The sequence below is a fragment of the Aplidium turbinatum genome, chromosome 3 (genome assembly GCF_918807975.1).
Source record: "Aplidium turbinatum chromosome 3, kaAplTurb1.1, whole genome shotgun sequence".
Classification (NCBI taxonomy): Eukaryota; Metazoa; Chordata; class Ascidiacea; order Aplousobranchia; family Polyclinidae; genus Aplidium; species Aplidium turbinatum.
In genome coordinates, this window is record NC_137474.1 from 45,656,172 (window position 1) to 45,670,111 (window position 13,940).

At 37.6% G+C, this 13,940-nt stretch overlaps 1 non-coding gene across 1 annotated transcript; it reads left to right on the forward strand.

Annotated features, from left to right (window-relative positions):
- The first annotated feature begins 2,362 nt into the window (after positions 1-2,362).
- LOC145767676 (U6 spliceosomal RNA) lies at positions 2,363-2,466 on the forward strand. Its single transcript, XR_014288843.1, has one exon. It is a non-coding gene; the product is annotated as a U6 spliceosomal RNA (small nuclear RNA).
- Positions 2,467-13,940: the final 11,474 nt, after the last annotated feature.

The window sequence follows — 13,940 nt, forward strand, 5'->3', positions numbered from 1 at the left end:
TAGGTAAGTGCTCATACGGTAAGTGCTCATACGGTAAGTGCTCGTCTAGCGCGATATGTTTGTTATTTACATCCCGGTTTGGAAATCCAAAACATCAAAAGACTGATTTTAATTTTCTTATTTAATTTCTAGTGCGCAAGCAGCATACTAGCCTTGGCTGCTAAATCTAATTTCAAATTGAAACCATAGCTTTTACTTCATAAGCCATACATAAAGATCAGATATTAATACAATTGTGGATGATTCTTCACTGGTAAGTACATTGTCACGATTCTTCAATCAATATAATGGTCAAAAAGTTCTACTAATGAGATGATAAATGAAAATTCTTGAAGGACTCTAACGAATGGTTCAGCACAACCAACAAACAGTCAAAAATAACTGTGAACAGCAATAGTTTCCAACACCTGTAACTCTTGTGATCGAATTTAATTTACTTCACTCACAGCTTCTTATGCAACTCTAATCTCGATCACAACTTCTAATATCACCAACTCTCATCTACTCGTATTCAATAACTTCAACTTCAATTCAACTCTCAAACAATAATTAATCATCTCAATAATAATCTCCATTTCTATTGTTCTATGGATTACGTCAATTACGCCACTATTTATAGAAAGTTGTTTTGACCAGTAACTTCCTGAAGGTACAATAATCTTAAGTCATAAGAACTCATTGTTCTGGTCAAGTTTGGCTATCCATAAACGTCTTTGTGACGTCATAAAAGCAAAGGCTAGTACTAGACAAATTGTTCGATCTAGTTGGAAAATTTTCTTGTCTCGTACGTATGCAGAATCTTCCAGCAATACATTACATAATAAGGATTTCGCAATCAAAGGTCACTATAAGATAGTAACAGATAATATTACTTCGTAAGAATTATACAATAAAAAACAGTACGTTTGGTCAAGACACATAGTGTAGCCTGTCGCGAGGCTTCTCACAAAATTTACCAGAATAATGTGGGTTAACCCGTCGTGTTTTTGACTCATACAATCAGAGTTATTCAAAAACATTAGACAGTGTTTTTAATATTTTTTAACCGTTTTTTTTTCTGTTGAGGGAGTTGTGTGGGACTTGGTACATTTTAAAGCAATATCGCTAAAGAACTATGAGAAACAGACCTTTGACATTTTTTGAAGTTTCCTAAAATTATTCAATTAGGCCACTTATTCCGCTTTAAATGACGTTGCTATTGTCTATCGTTTTAGAGATATGGCATGATTTTCATAACATACTCTGATATTTTAGCTTGCTACTACCTAGTTGTTTTGTTTTCAAATTATCTGGAATAATAAGATTACTGAGCGCCGCCGTGCATGGAACTACGACGCAAATATCTCATGAGTTGGCTTTGTTGTAGAGCAGGGGTCACCAACCTTTTTTGCATGCGGGCCTCTTTGGCACTAAGGAGAGCTGTGGCGGGCCGCACTAATAAAATGTTAGGTATGTGAAGAGAGGGGCGTTCTTCCCGGCTATCAGCACAAGGCTGAGCACTCGCTAGTACAGCGAGCAGCTGCGATTCGCTAACCATAACGGTGTAGCTTCCACGCAAGCCATTCAGACTTTCCAATCAACGATATGTTTCTCGGCAGCCGATTTGTAGCAAGTGAGTTAAGTTAAACTGACTGGTAAAGCGGTGGTCGAATATCATTGTGGCAGAATTAGTGGTGCGATACTGACGAGCCCAGCCTCATGGGCGAAACACGGTGTCTATCGCTGTCAATTCTTGCTACAAATCGGCTGCCGAGAAACAAAATGTTAGGTAGGTTGACTTTTATTCTAGAGAGAAACGCATTTCATACTCAGTATCCAGCGTTACATGTTGTTAATATTTATATTATAATACCGCAGCAACAAAATTAATCGAACAATGCTACTGCCAGGCCAAGCTCCTTTTACAACACTTTTGACTTTTTTAACAATGCCTAATAAACGAGGCCACTTGTTTTGTGCACTTATAGCGAGGCGAGCGGTTTCATCAGAATATTCATCGCCAAGCAAGAGTGGTGTTGTCACTTCGCTTCGCAAAAGATATCTTGCAATTAATAGTTTCAGTAAACAAGGAAATGTTTGACACATCGCAATACAGGCAACAATAGTGACCTGCAAACATATCACCGAAAAATAGGCTCCAATAACATGGAAAAAGAAACCACGCACCATGAAACAAACGTTTGTGGAAATCACCGAAAAATCGTAATTCATGAACATTGAACAGTCTTCCCTCTAAAAAAGCAATGAGTTGGTTTTTCATCCTTTTTGTGAGAGTCTATAAAACCATCTTTCTTTTATTATAAGACAACTGTCACTTGCGGTGCTTATCAGCATGGCACGAATTTGTTGATTAACAACATTTTGCAGTACTTGCTTCAGCAGTAGGCTACATAAACGATACAGAGAAGATTAGCATAGCTCCTGCGCAAGGATGACACGCAAAATCGTGAAGCGTTCCATATTTCTTTAAAAAAAAAAAATTTTTGCAGTACTAAGTTAAATATTTTCATAATACAATCAGAAAAAGTCTTTAAATTTATATATAATATTTTGCCAATTTATTATAAATTGAGTTGGCACACCGACCTATTTTGCCAACAAAAACTTGCATTTATAAAGAGAACACTGCTCGTGAAACACAATAACGGTGAAACTCGCACTAGTGTTTACAGGACATTTGCAAACTTAAAATAAGCAACCCTATGCTCATAGACAATATCGAAATTCGAAAACAGACGTTTTAATCAACCACTGAGACAGTGTGGTTGGACATCGCATTGGAATAACTTTAAGCAACCCCTCCCCCCCCCCCCCCCCTAAAACTATAATCTGATTGGTCGGTTGGTGGAATCGTATGCAAAGCGAAAATATGCTTCCCGGAAAGTAATTTTTGCCTTTGTGCTCTTTAACTCCTCAAGAAAAGTATTTTTTTTAGTTATACAGTGGAATTCGCCTATAGTGACACCTGAAGGGACCGCGGAAAAAGTGTCACCATAACTGAAGTGTCACTATAGCCGAATTCTACTCAACTGTTGCGTATGCAAACGGGACTTTGCAGCAGGTGTCACTATAGGCGAAATGTCACTATAGCCAAAGTCACTATAGGCGAATTCTACTGTAGGCCTACTTGTACGCTGATACCTTCCGTGGGCCGCAGCGATACAGCGTGGCGGGCCGCATGCGGCCCGCGGGCCGCCAGTTGGTGACCCCTGTTGTAGAGCATTCAACCGTAATGGTTCCGCCTTTTGTTTGCCAATTCAAAGTTTGAGTTGCTTTGATTAATCTTTTAATTACATCCCAGTTTCTTTGAAATGATCAAAGACCATACGATAAGCAATGCTAAAAAAATGTCATTTTGCGTTCGTTTCCAACTTACAATATAACAAGGAGCAAAAACAGAGAGAGACTGTTCACCAGGCATTTGGTAATAAAATTAGTTTGCGTTCTTCTGGTGACTATATACTAGGTTACCTCGTGATGTTAAAGATGATAACTAGCTTTTGTATTTCCGACGTTTCGTCAGTCAGCACGACTGACTTTATCAAGGTGGCTAAAACAGGTTAACACAACCTGTTCAGCAACGATGGCACAACACAAAAACATACTGATAAAATGAGTAGAGTAAAGCAGCAAGAATCAGAATTAAAACACGCAACGATACCTAGAGGTTAAACTAAATGCAGTGAATGCCTAAAACCAGTAGGCTACTATCCATCAGCGTAAATTTATCTATCTATTGGGCCACTGTCAAGAAACGTTGAAAAGACATCAGACAAGACAGAAAACAATGGGATTAGCAATAACAATGGTAGAGAAGACGCACTGAGAATAGAAAAGGTGAAGCTAAAGTTAAAGTAATTTTTTGTACACAGAGGGGAAATTCTGACCATCTTTTTGGTTAAGAGCATGTTGTGCCTTCTGGTTTATGTACCATTTTTCTGTGAACAATCTTTTTGTATAATCCTTTTCAGTTTTAAGAATGGTGGCGTTGGTCCAAGTAATTTCATGGTCTGAATTTATAGAGTGTTTGCAAAGAGCGGAATGCTCTGGACGTTGAAATTTAATAGCTCTTTGGTGCTCGTTGATTCTAGATTTAAGATCACGTTTTGTCTGTCCAATGTAGATTAAATCACAGTCATGACACGGAACTTGGTAGATCAATCCAGAAACTTCACCTTCTTTCATGGGGTCTTTAGCGGAGGGAAGGTATTTACCTATTGTCAGATAGGGTTTCATCGCAACCTTGATTCCTATGCCATAGAGGATACGTTGAATTTTGTCGGTTACCCCCCTTATGTAAGGAAGACAAGTGAAAGATTTATAAGGAGGAAGTGAAGGTTTCGGTTTGGGTCGCTGTATGCAAGCAAGTTTTCGTGGAAATCCGTTGAGCATTAAAGTGTTGTGAATGTTTTTCTTGTGGTGTGAACGTTCAGAATCATCCGTTATGTGAGTGTCCAGTCTGTTGTACAATGTTTTGGCCACTGTGAGTTTTTGATGCTTGGGGTGATGTGAGTTGAACTGCAGGTATCTGTCTGTATGTGTTGGTTTTTTGTGTATGGTAGTGGTTAGTTTCTTATTGTTGCTATGGCGAACCACTTTAACATCCAAAAATGAAAATCTACCAAGTTCCGTGTCATGACTGTGATTTAATCTACATTGGACAGACAAAACGTGATCTTAAATCTAGAATCAACGAGCACCAAAGAGCTATTAAATTTCAACGTCCAGAGCATTCCGCTCTTTGCAAACACTCTATAAATTCAGACCATAAAATTACTTGGACCAACGCCACCATTCTTAAAACTGAAAAGGATTATACAAAAAGATTGTTCACAGAAAAATGGTACATAAACCAGAAGGCACAACATGCTCTTAACCAAAAAGATGGTCAGAATTTCCCCTCTGTGTACAAAAAATTACTTTAACTTTAGCTTCACCTTTTCCATTCTCAGTGCGTCTTCTCTACCATTGTTATTGCTAATCCCATTGTTTTCTGTCTTGTCTGATGTCTTTTCAACGTTTCTTGACAGTGGCCCAATAGATAGATAAATTTACGCTGATGGATAGTAGCCTACTGGTTTTAGGCATTCACTGCATTTAGTTTAACCTCTAGGTATCGTTGCGTGTTTTAATTCTGATTCTTGCTGCTTTACTTTACTCATTTTATCAGTATGTTTTTGTGTTGTGCCATCGTTGCTGAACAGGTTGTGTTAACCTGTTTTAGCCACCTTGATAAAGTCAGTCGTGCTGACTGACGAAACGTCGGAAATACAAAAGCTAGTTATCATCTTTAACATCACGAGGTAACCTAGTATATAGTCACCAGAAGAACGCAAACTAATTTTAATAACAAGGAGCAGTAGGAAAATTCTTGTCAAAACTCAGTTTACCTTATAAAACAAACCGACTGATGTGGTAAGTTTTTTGTTGATTTCTTGTAGGAAAACAATAAGGAGTGACTTCTTGACCAGTCAATAAACTTCTGCATGTACCGGTACATTTATATAAATATTTATAAATGTTGTTAAAATGTTTTATAAAAACTAAAGATTGAAGAATACTGAAAAGAACTTGATATCGGCTATCTAAAACTGCAATGCTTTTGCGGAAAAATCTTGCGCAGCTAAATTATTGTGCCTTCACAAACATAGCACATATTGTATCAACACTGAATCTTTACCTAAATGGTAATTTTGCAGTTGCTTCAGAGATTACAAAATTATTTTTCTCTACGAGGAATCAAAAGTTTTGATATATCTCAGTAGAAAATACCATTAGGACCAACTCAATAATTTGAAACATTTTATTGAAACGTTGAGTTTCAAAAGCTTATTTTCACAAAAGCTTACCTCAAAACCTGGAAAGGCCGATATCTTTACAAAAAAAAAATGTAGACGCTTATGTCATTTGGAGCAGAGTTGTTGTTGGGTTGAAAAACGGAAAACAATGCCTCGTTTTTGTAACGTAATCTATCAGTCAGCAGCTCTTGTGCCTTTTTGTTATCGAACACATTTCCGTGATCAACCACGAAGTTACATTGTCTGACTGGATCTAAAACGCTATACCATATTCAGCAATTTTTCTAAAGCATTGTTACACAAAATGCATATCTGACAAAACAAGGGAAATATGCTGAACTGCATTATTTTAATGCGGAACCTTTTCCTTGTCTGATAAAGCTAATTAAAAACAAGGGAAAAAGAATTTTCATCGTTTTACACAAGAGTAGCCTATGTATATTGAGGTTTACCTTGGTTTAAATATTGAAAAATGAAAATCATAGCAAAGAATTTCTCGAAGTGATTTTCACAGATTTTGATCCTTCGCGATGATATCAGTTATAGTTTCTATCAGATGGAAGCTGTTCAAACTACTTTTTTTTTAAAACCGTGTTTTTCTTAAAAATACAGTTTAATACTTTACAAATATACAGTACTTCATTTTTGTGTTTTTACTTCGACTTTTTCCCAAGCAAGACTTTACACAAAACAACTTCAGTGTGGGCCTGCCCATTAATGTCGATTACTGGCAACGTGAGTCGATTTTCCCTTGACTAGAGTAACCTAAGTGGACCAGAAAACTGTGACTTACACTTGATTAAACAAGCAAGCAAAAAATATAGAAATTTTGATCTCAGCTAGTCAAATTTTTTCTCTTTTTTTTCCAGATAATTTTATGGCTGTAATTGCCAACAAAACAAGTTGTTTATGCTAAACTATTACTATTTATTCAAAAACAAAAACTACACAAACACTATTAGTAAGTTGCGTTGGTGAAGAGATATAGAGGATTATGCGTTAATAAAAGCCATGATAAGCAATAAAACAATAATAAAAATTCCAATATCAAGCTCAATAAAGGGAGTTTTATCTCCCCCCCTTGCGTACGCCACTGACATCATATGCAGACCTGAACAGCAATCCGGAATATCTGTTCTTTGCCAGTAATGCAAATTTGAGACGCCAAAGAACATTCGAGAGACAGTCATGTTCTAGCTCACTGATGATGACAGTGACAATTTTGGCGCCGACGAAATGGTAGCTCTTGACCTGGGGAAGTTTACAACATTTCTGTCACACCCATAGTTTCGGATTAGTCAAAAGACGCAGGGCTAAATCTCAAAGCTCTTCATATTAGGCTTATGGGTCACAAGAACAATCAGCAAATAAGTTTTAAAAAAAACAGTTCATTTTTAACGTTGCCCTTTCTTGCATGGCTTATAATGCGTGCATTGTAACGGTATCTGATAACTAAAGCTACTGAGAGTTCACATCACAGTGGGTGTAATGTGTGGTGTCAGTTTCATAGGACTTTTCGTAGCAATCAACACACGTTGGACAACCATCCACTACTTTACTGTTCACACTCAATTGTGCAGACAGAAACTAAAGACGTTTGATCAGTTCAATAAGTTATCAAAACAAAAAGGTAAAGAGAGTTTATTTTTGATAAACATTTTTACGAAGATAGGTTTGTTGAAAATTTTAATGTACGGCGGCTTAAATATAACCAGCATTATACAAACTAAATTTACGCTACGCTTTTGCAAATGCACGTGGTCATGCGCACAAATCAAAACGACAACTTTATCATTGACTTTATTTTTGACTGCAAAGTTTGGAGAAAAAAACTGTTTTGAGCCTGGTTTGCAAAATGCTGGTGTGTTTTAGTGAAGTAGCATGTAACATTTGAGATGGAAATAATAAAAGCGAAAGTTATGTTAACACAATATGAGGCAATTTTTGATATGCGGTAAACAAACTTCTTGCAAAAAATAATTTTCAGGGTAGAAGAGGGTGAGAGATTTGGAAGGAAATCAAAAAAATATTACCAAACGTCTTATAATACACCGTCGTGTGCTGAAATCAGAGCTAAACTAAATTTGAATTTTTTTCCAAACAACCCCTCTTCCTAATTATCCTTCAAAAAGTAGTTTGGTAAGTTGAATTATTATCAACACTACTAATTATCAACACTACATTAATCTACCATAATGTGCTGGCCCCACCAGGACTGTTAACCGTCCCCCGTGCCCTAAGGCCAAAGTTGGAGCCAAATCAGCCAACCTCTGTCTAGGGGGCAACGCATATTTAGCTTGAGAATCGTTTATTGGCTTGTTATATTTTATATGTATCTTTTTCATGTTGCAAAATTTTCTCACTCGTTTTGTTCGTTCAAGCACACTTTATTCAACTGACCAGTGATGTCGGGCATCCATATTTCAGAATGGTGATGAAAGTTTCGTTTAAGGGAGTAAAGCGCTTTTATGTCAAAAACTAACAAAATAAGGTAATATTCCGAAGCAAACATTGCTCGTATGCTGAAATATATACCGTATATATGTATGTATGCTGAAATCAGAGCTAAACTAAATTTGAATTTTTTCCTAACAACCCCTCTTCCTAATTATCGTTCTGAAAGTAGTTTATTTAGTTGAATTATTATCAACACCCAGTGTTTGTGCAAACTCCAGCAATCAAACTCCTACAAACAATTCCTTATCGGACATGGTACGTTGTAAAAAATTTTGTTAAGAGTATTCTCAGTAACAAATCAGCTGAACCGTTTGAGAATAATTAATTATTTAACTGTGTTTACTGAGCTAGTATCAACTAGGTCAATGATGCTGCAGCCGATTACCTGATTTTATTAGCTTATTGCATTCATTCAACCTACTGTATACAAACGTTTATTTAATGTAAAAAATCACTAACTTGTTGACCGGGCAACACGTCGACTATGGATTATTGTGATCATTTCGTTGGTATGACGCTGACTATAACGTTGCATCATTGCAACAATAATTTCTGAGTTCCAAACAACAATGCTGATTTCATACGCCATACGTCAAGACCAGAAATTAATACAATTGTTGATTATTCTTCACTAGTAAGTACATTGTCACGATTCTTTCTATCTCTTTCCAGGAAAGAGACTTGGGAAAGATTATTGACGTAGTGTATTGGGATATCAACATAAAGCAGTCAAATAAATGGTCCAATAATGTGGTATTTACGTCTTGACAACGTATGGAATTTGTGTTTGGCAGTTACGTCATCTGCTGCTTGATTAAGAAGCGCGATGACTCTGGCACCGCAAGCAACCTTTCTTTTCAACTGCTTTGTCAGAGCGTCGCAGTCTTATGTTTAAAACTATATGTTATACTGCAGTAGAAGTTTGTGTTGTATGCCTACTACGTTACCTATTGCTATTAGTTTGTCATTAGTTATTATTGTTTTGTGTTTCTATATTTCAGTGAATAAAAGCCTCATTTGGGTTATAAAATGTTTCATCACAATTTTATTCACTTGCATTAATGGACAAGTTGCCGCGACCCAACAAACTGGAGATCACAAATGTTTAGTTCTAAAACTAGTAATTTACATCTTTTCAACATTCAGAGACAACAAATAAAGCAAACGAAAGTGTCTTCAAAGCACTTCAGTCTCAGCGATAAGGCAACTTTGCTATGAAGCAACAAATGCCCTTGGTGTCGCGATCGTCGCTTCAATGTCAGAGCATATCTCAATGACGTCATGGTGTTTGTACTTGCTGCTGCTGCGATAAACGCAGACATGGTGAGAATGTATACTGGGCCGCGGAGGATGAAAGACGACGTTCGATAGGACGTGGGTTCGACACCGCTCCAGAGCACGCGGCTGTGTTTCCGCAAAGACACTTAATGGCAAGCCAAAATAAAGGCAGCAGCTGACTGGAAGACTAAATATCACTTCTGCTTCCTGTTGTCTGTTGTGTCTCGTCTGTGATCGCAATATGCGCAAATAAAACATAATTATTATTATCATCATTATTGGTGCCTGTCGCGACACTTGCTACATGTTCGCTATACTTGCTATAGTGCCACACTGGTCTGCAGAACACGCAGTTCCATGTAATTTGCTTTTAGATTCGGAAAACATTTATTTTCAATTCGTTTTGACCTTTCAGGAGGAACTTGGACTTTCTTCAACGACGTCTCAATTTCATCTGCATGCCACATGACAAACCCCGCAATTATTGTTTCAACGCTTACATTATGATGGTTTTGAGAGATTTTGTTAGTAAAGCTTTCAATTGGAATGCTACACAACTCGTAGCATCTACTGCAGTGTTGCTCAACCTTTTGTGGTTCACGAGTCACGACCCCTTTTAGGTGTTTAATACAGCCTGCGACCCCTCGCCTGCTCTCTTTGCTATAGATAGTAACATTTAATTTCAAAGAACTGCTGAATGTCACAACTTTTAATGCTTGCTGTTTCAAACCGGCCACATGGCGTTGAACAAATATTTTAAATGCTTGCTGATGTGATTGGAATGCTTTGTTTCTAAATGCCGTTTTAACTTTGATGGCTTCATAAATCCAGCTCTGAGAACTACATTGCACAAAACACACTGTGGCTTCAATGCTGTTGCTAACTATGGAAGTAAAACACCCTTTAAAATATTTTCGTTTCTTGTCCATGGTAAGTAGGCCATAGAACTGAAATGCTTATAGACACTGAAATACGTTTACTCCTGACTCACTAAACGCAACTGCACAATAATTAAAATCTGATTTAGACAAATGCTTTTCACAGAGGTGGGCAAAGTTACTTTCAAAAGTAACTGAGTTACAGTTACAGTTACTTGGCCAAAATAGTAACTGAGTTACCGTTACAGTTACCGATTTCAAAAATGTAACTAGTTACAATTACTAGTTACAGTTACTAGTTACTTTCAGTTACTCATAAATCTCAACATAAACGCTGTAATCCAAATTTAAACAAACAATTATTTGCGGGAGGCGCATCCATTCTCCTCAACATTTATTAGATGTATCACGCACCCTGTGGTGCAAATTCTTTTCTAGTTACGCAGTTGCCTTTTCCTAATGTAGTTTGTTTTCCGTTTGTCTGTTTTCCACACTATTGCTTATAATCGTTGCGTGTTTCTTGATGCTTATAGTCAGTTAGTTATATAGTTACTTTCAAAAAGTTTAAATTTATTACAATTTATACATATTTTCAGATTCCTGATGAGAGCTTAAGTTAAGCCGAAAACGTTTGACTGTTAAACTACTTGTAAATATGTAAACTATATTGTTGTAATGCTCAACCATGTGGTATTGTTGTGTTTTGCCTGTCTTTGGTACAAAAAAGAAAACTCTCTTCCGAAACTATATTCTCTTTAAATTCTCGAAACAAAGGAAATAATTTGTTTTCCCTGCTATGACTCGAAGTTACTTAGACATCGACTTCCAATTTTGAATCGAGAAAACAATGATGTAATAAGGTTGCGAACAGTGAACAGTGAACGTAACACCGAGACTCCGGGTCCTAAATGCTCCAAAAATACGACTCCTGTACACCTCTGGCAGCTATACGACAAGCATGAACTGAGCTATCAAGTGTTGCCAAACACTTTTGCTAAACATTGCATAGAAAGTCACATATTGATCAATCACCAAAAGCAATTAATTTAACCAAATCAGTTCTCAAAAAGCGCTAAAAAAGAGCCAAATCGCCAAACCATAAATATGAAGCCAAACGTCTTAAAAAATCGTCAGATTACTGGATTTTGGCGATGAATTTGCCAATATTGCAATTCTGCTCCATAAGATCACAAAACAAGAGCGCCGCGCATGGGCAGTGCTGCTCCGATATAGCTGCGAGAAGAATGCATTATTGAGCAACGCGTAGCAAACACGCATAAAGCATGACACAAACATGTGCAGAGTAATGTTACCGCGTTTCGTTACTTTTGGAAAATAGTAACGAAGTTACCGTTACAGTTACTCAAAAAGTAACTAGTTACAGTAACTAGTTACTTTTGTAACTAGTTACTGCCCACCTCTGCCTTTTCAACAACTTTGTTCTTTACTTTTTCTGCAATTTTCTTCACACCGCCGACCAAGGTTTTTCGACAACTAACGTATTGAGACTGTTAAACAGGCTGACTCAGTTCATTCGTTCTACTTAAACACACGATGATAAATTGGCCTACAACCGAGCTAGGCGTTCTCTTTCGTAACAGTGCAACCAATTAGTCCCTTGCTACGACATTACTGCATACAAAGTGATTGCTGTAAAGATTTTTCATTTTTTCGGAATTCTTTGCGACCCCCATGACAGAAACTTCGCGACCCCCAGGTTGAGAAACGCTGGTCTAGTAACTGCTTGAAGGATTGAATTCAGGGTGACAATGTAGGCCTACTCAACTACGCCTCTGCACGTTTGGACTGAAGCTGCCTGCTTTGGAAAACTTTGAAGCTATTCCAATCTGCGATAAATACATCGCTATATAAAACCAACCAACCTCTCCAAGTAAGCTGCTGCAGTACCATAGACGTCAGCTATCTGCATTTTTCTGCCTTCACTTTTGATATAGTAATTGAAAGCACTTTCCTTCAAATTTTGGTTTGTGGGTCACTCACCCTTGTGCTCTGTCTTGTTGGGTTTCACCTGCACCAGTTGTACATATGGACAATCTCATGGCTCTAAATAAACATTAAGTTGTCCACATGACTTCAATGTAAAGTACTCTGTGATTGACATAATATTGCACTCAGTGGGTTCGGTATATTGGTACCGTGGTACAGTAAGTATGCATCTCCTATCTCAATCAACCAGAAATGAGTAGTCACAAAAAGGAATGCAGCCAACATGTTTTGTGGTGTTTTTGTAAATATGAATCGAAACTCAGTTTTCCTGCTCTCTTAGAAAACAATTCCTTTATGCAATCTCCTTCTGTAAACGGCTTTCCAAACTTTACAATCTCTTGAGCTGCTTCAGAACTAGCAACATTGTGCTGCTGCATGGGATTTTATCCGTTTATTACTCTGCTTCTCTACACTGCTCCGTTTTTACTTTGTAACAAATGCTCTATATGGTGTTCTGGAAATGTTTTTGTACGTCACATTTTTTGTTGTTTTCGGATTTCCCTCACAGGTTAAGCATGCAGGTATGCCAACACAGTGGCGTAGCCAGGAATTTTGAAAGGGGGGGGTTTTGGCCACCCAACGGCGGGGGGTCTGGGGGGCCTCCCCCAGAAAATTTTGAAAAATTACTTTGAATTTGGTGCATTCTGAGAGCATTTTCAATAAAAATGTGGGTACGAATATTCCTGTAAAATGGTGCTGTCCGGTAGCATAGAAAAAGGATACGATCATGCTTTCTTCGGCATTTTTTGGAAAAAAAGCTAAGTCTCTGTGTTTTCTTGTTGCTAATTCCTGGCTGAGATGTTTGAATGTTTGGTATTGGCAAAACTCGCTCTTTTAATGCAATTTTGTTTAAAATTAGGCAATTTTTTTTTAGACTGAAAGCATCATTCTCAATATTGTGACGTCATACGCGTGCCAAAGGGGGCCCAAAACCCCCCTCCTTGGCTACGCCTCTGTGCCAACATCATTTGCATTGCCTGCAAAGTTATCTTTCCGTGCTATGTTAAATCTTTTGTTTTCGTTTAATCCCTTTCTTTTTTTACTTGTGCAATGCGCGCATGGCTACTGATAGAAAGGCATTCTGTTGGTGACAGGCCCGCAACCAGCAAATATTTTCGGGAGGGGCATTTAATTTTTATCAAAGAACAAACATTAAAATGATGCATTGTGACATTTTTATGTTAATGTCCACGCCCATTGATAAAATGTGTGGCACTACCATGTTACGGTTCAGTGGTCATAACTTATGTCAATCACGTTTTTGTTTAGTACAGCAGTAAAAGAAACTAGCCTTTGTAACCTTTTCTCATTTAGCTATGACTTGCTGTTGTTTCTCTGGGCAAGAAACTTTACGATAATTGCCTCTACCCAGTGATCGATTTCGAGTAATGGGTAGTACCAAATTTAAGTCATAAGTAGAGTAGACAACCGGAAAATCAGACATTGCTGTCGGCTGCAGCGTGGGTCAGGTGTATGTCGGAAGGCGTACACCGATGCATAGCGCTCAAGTCCGCTTTCCCGC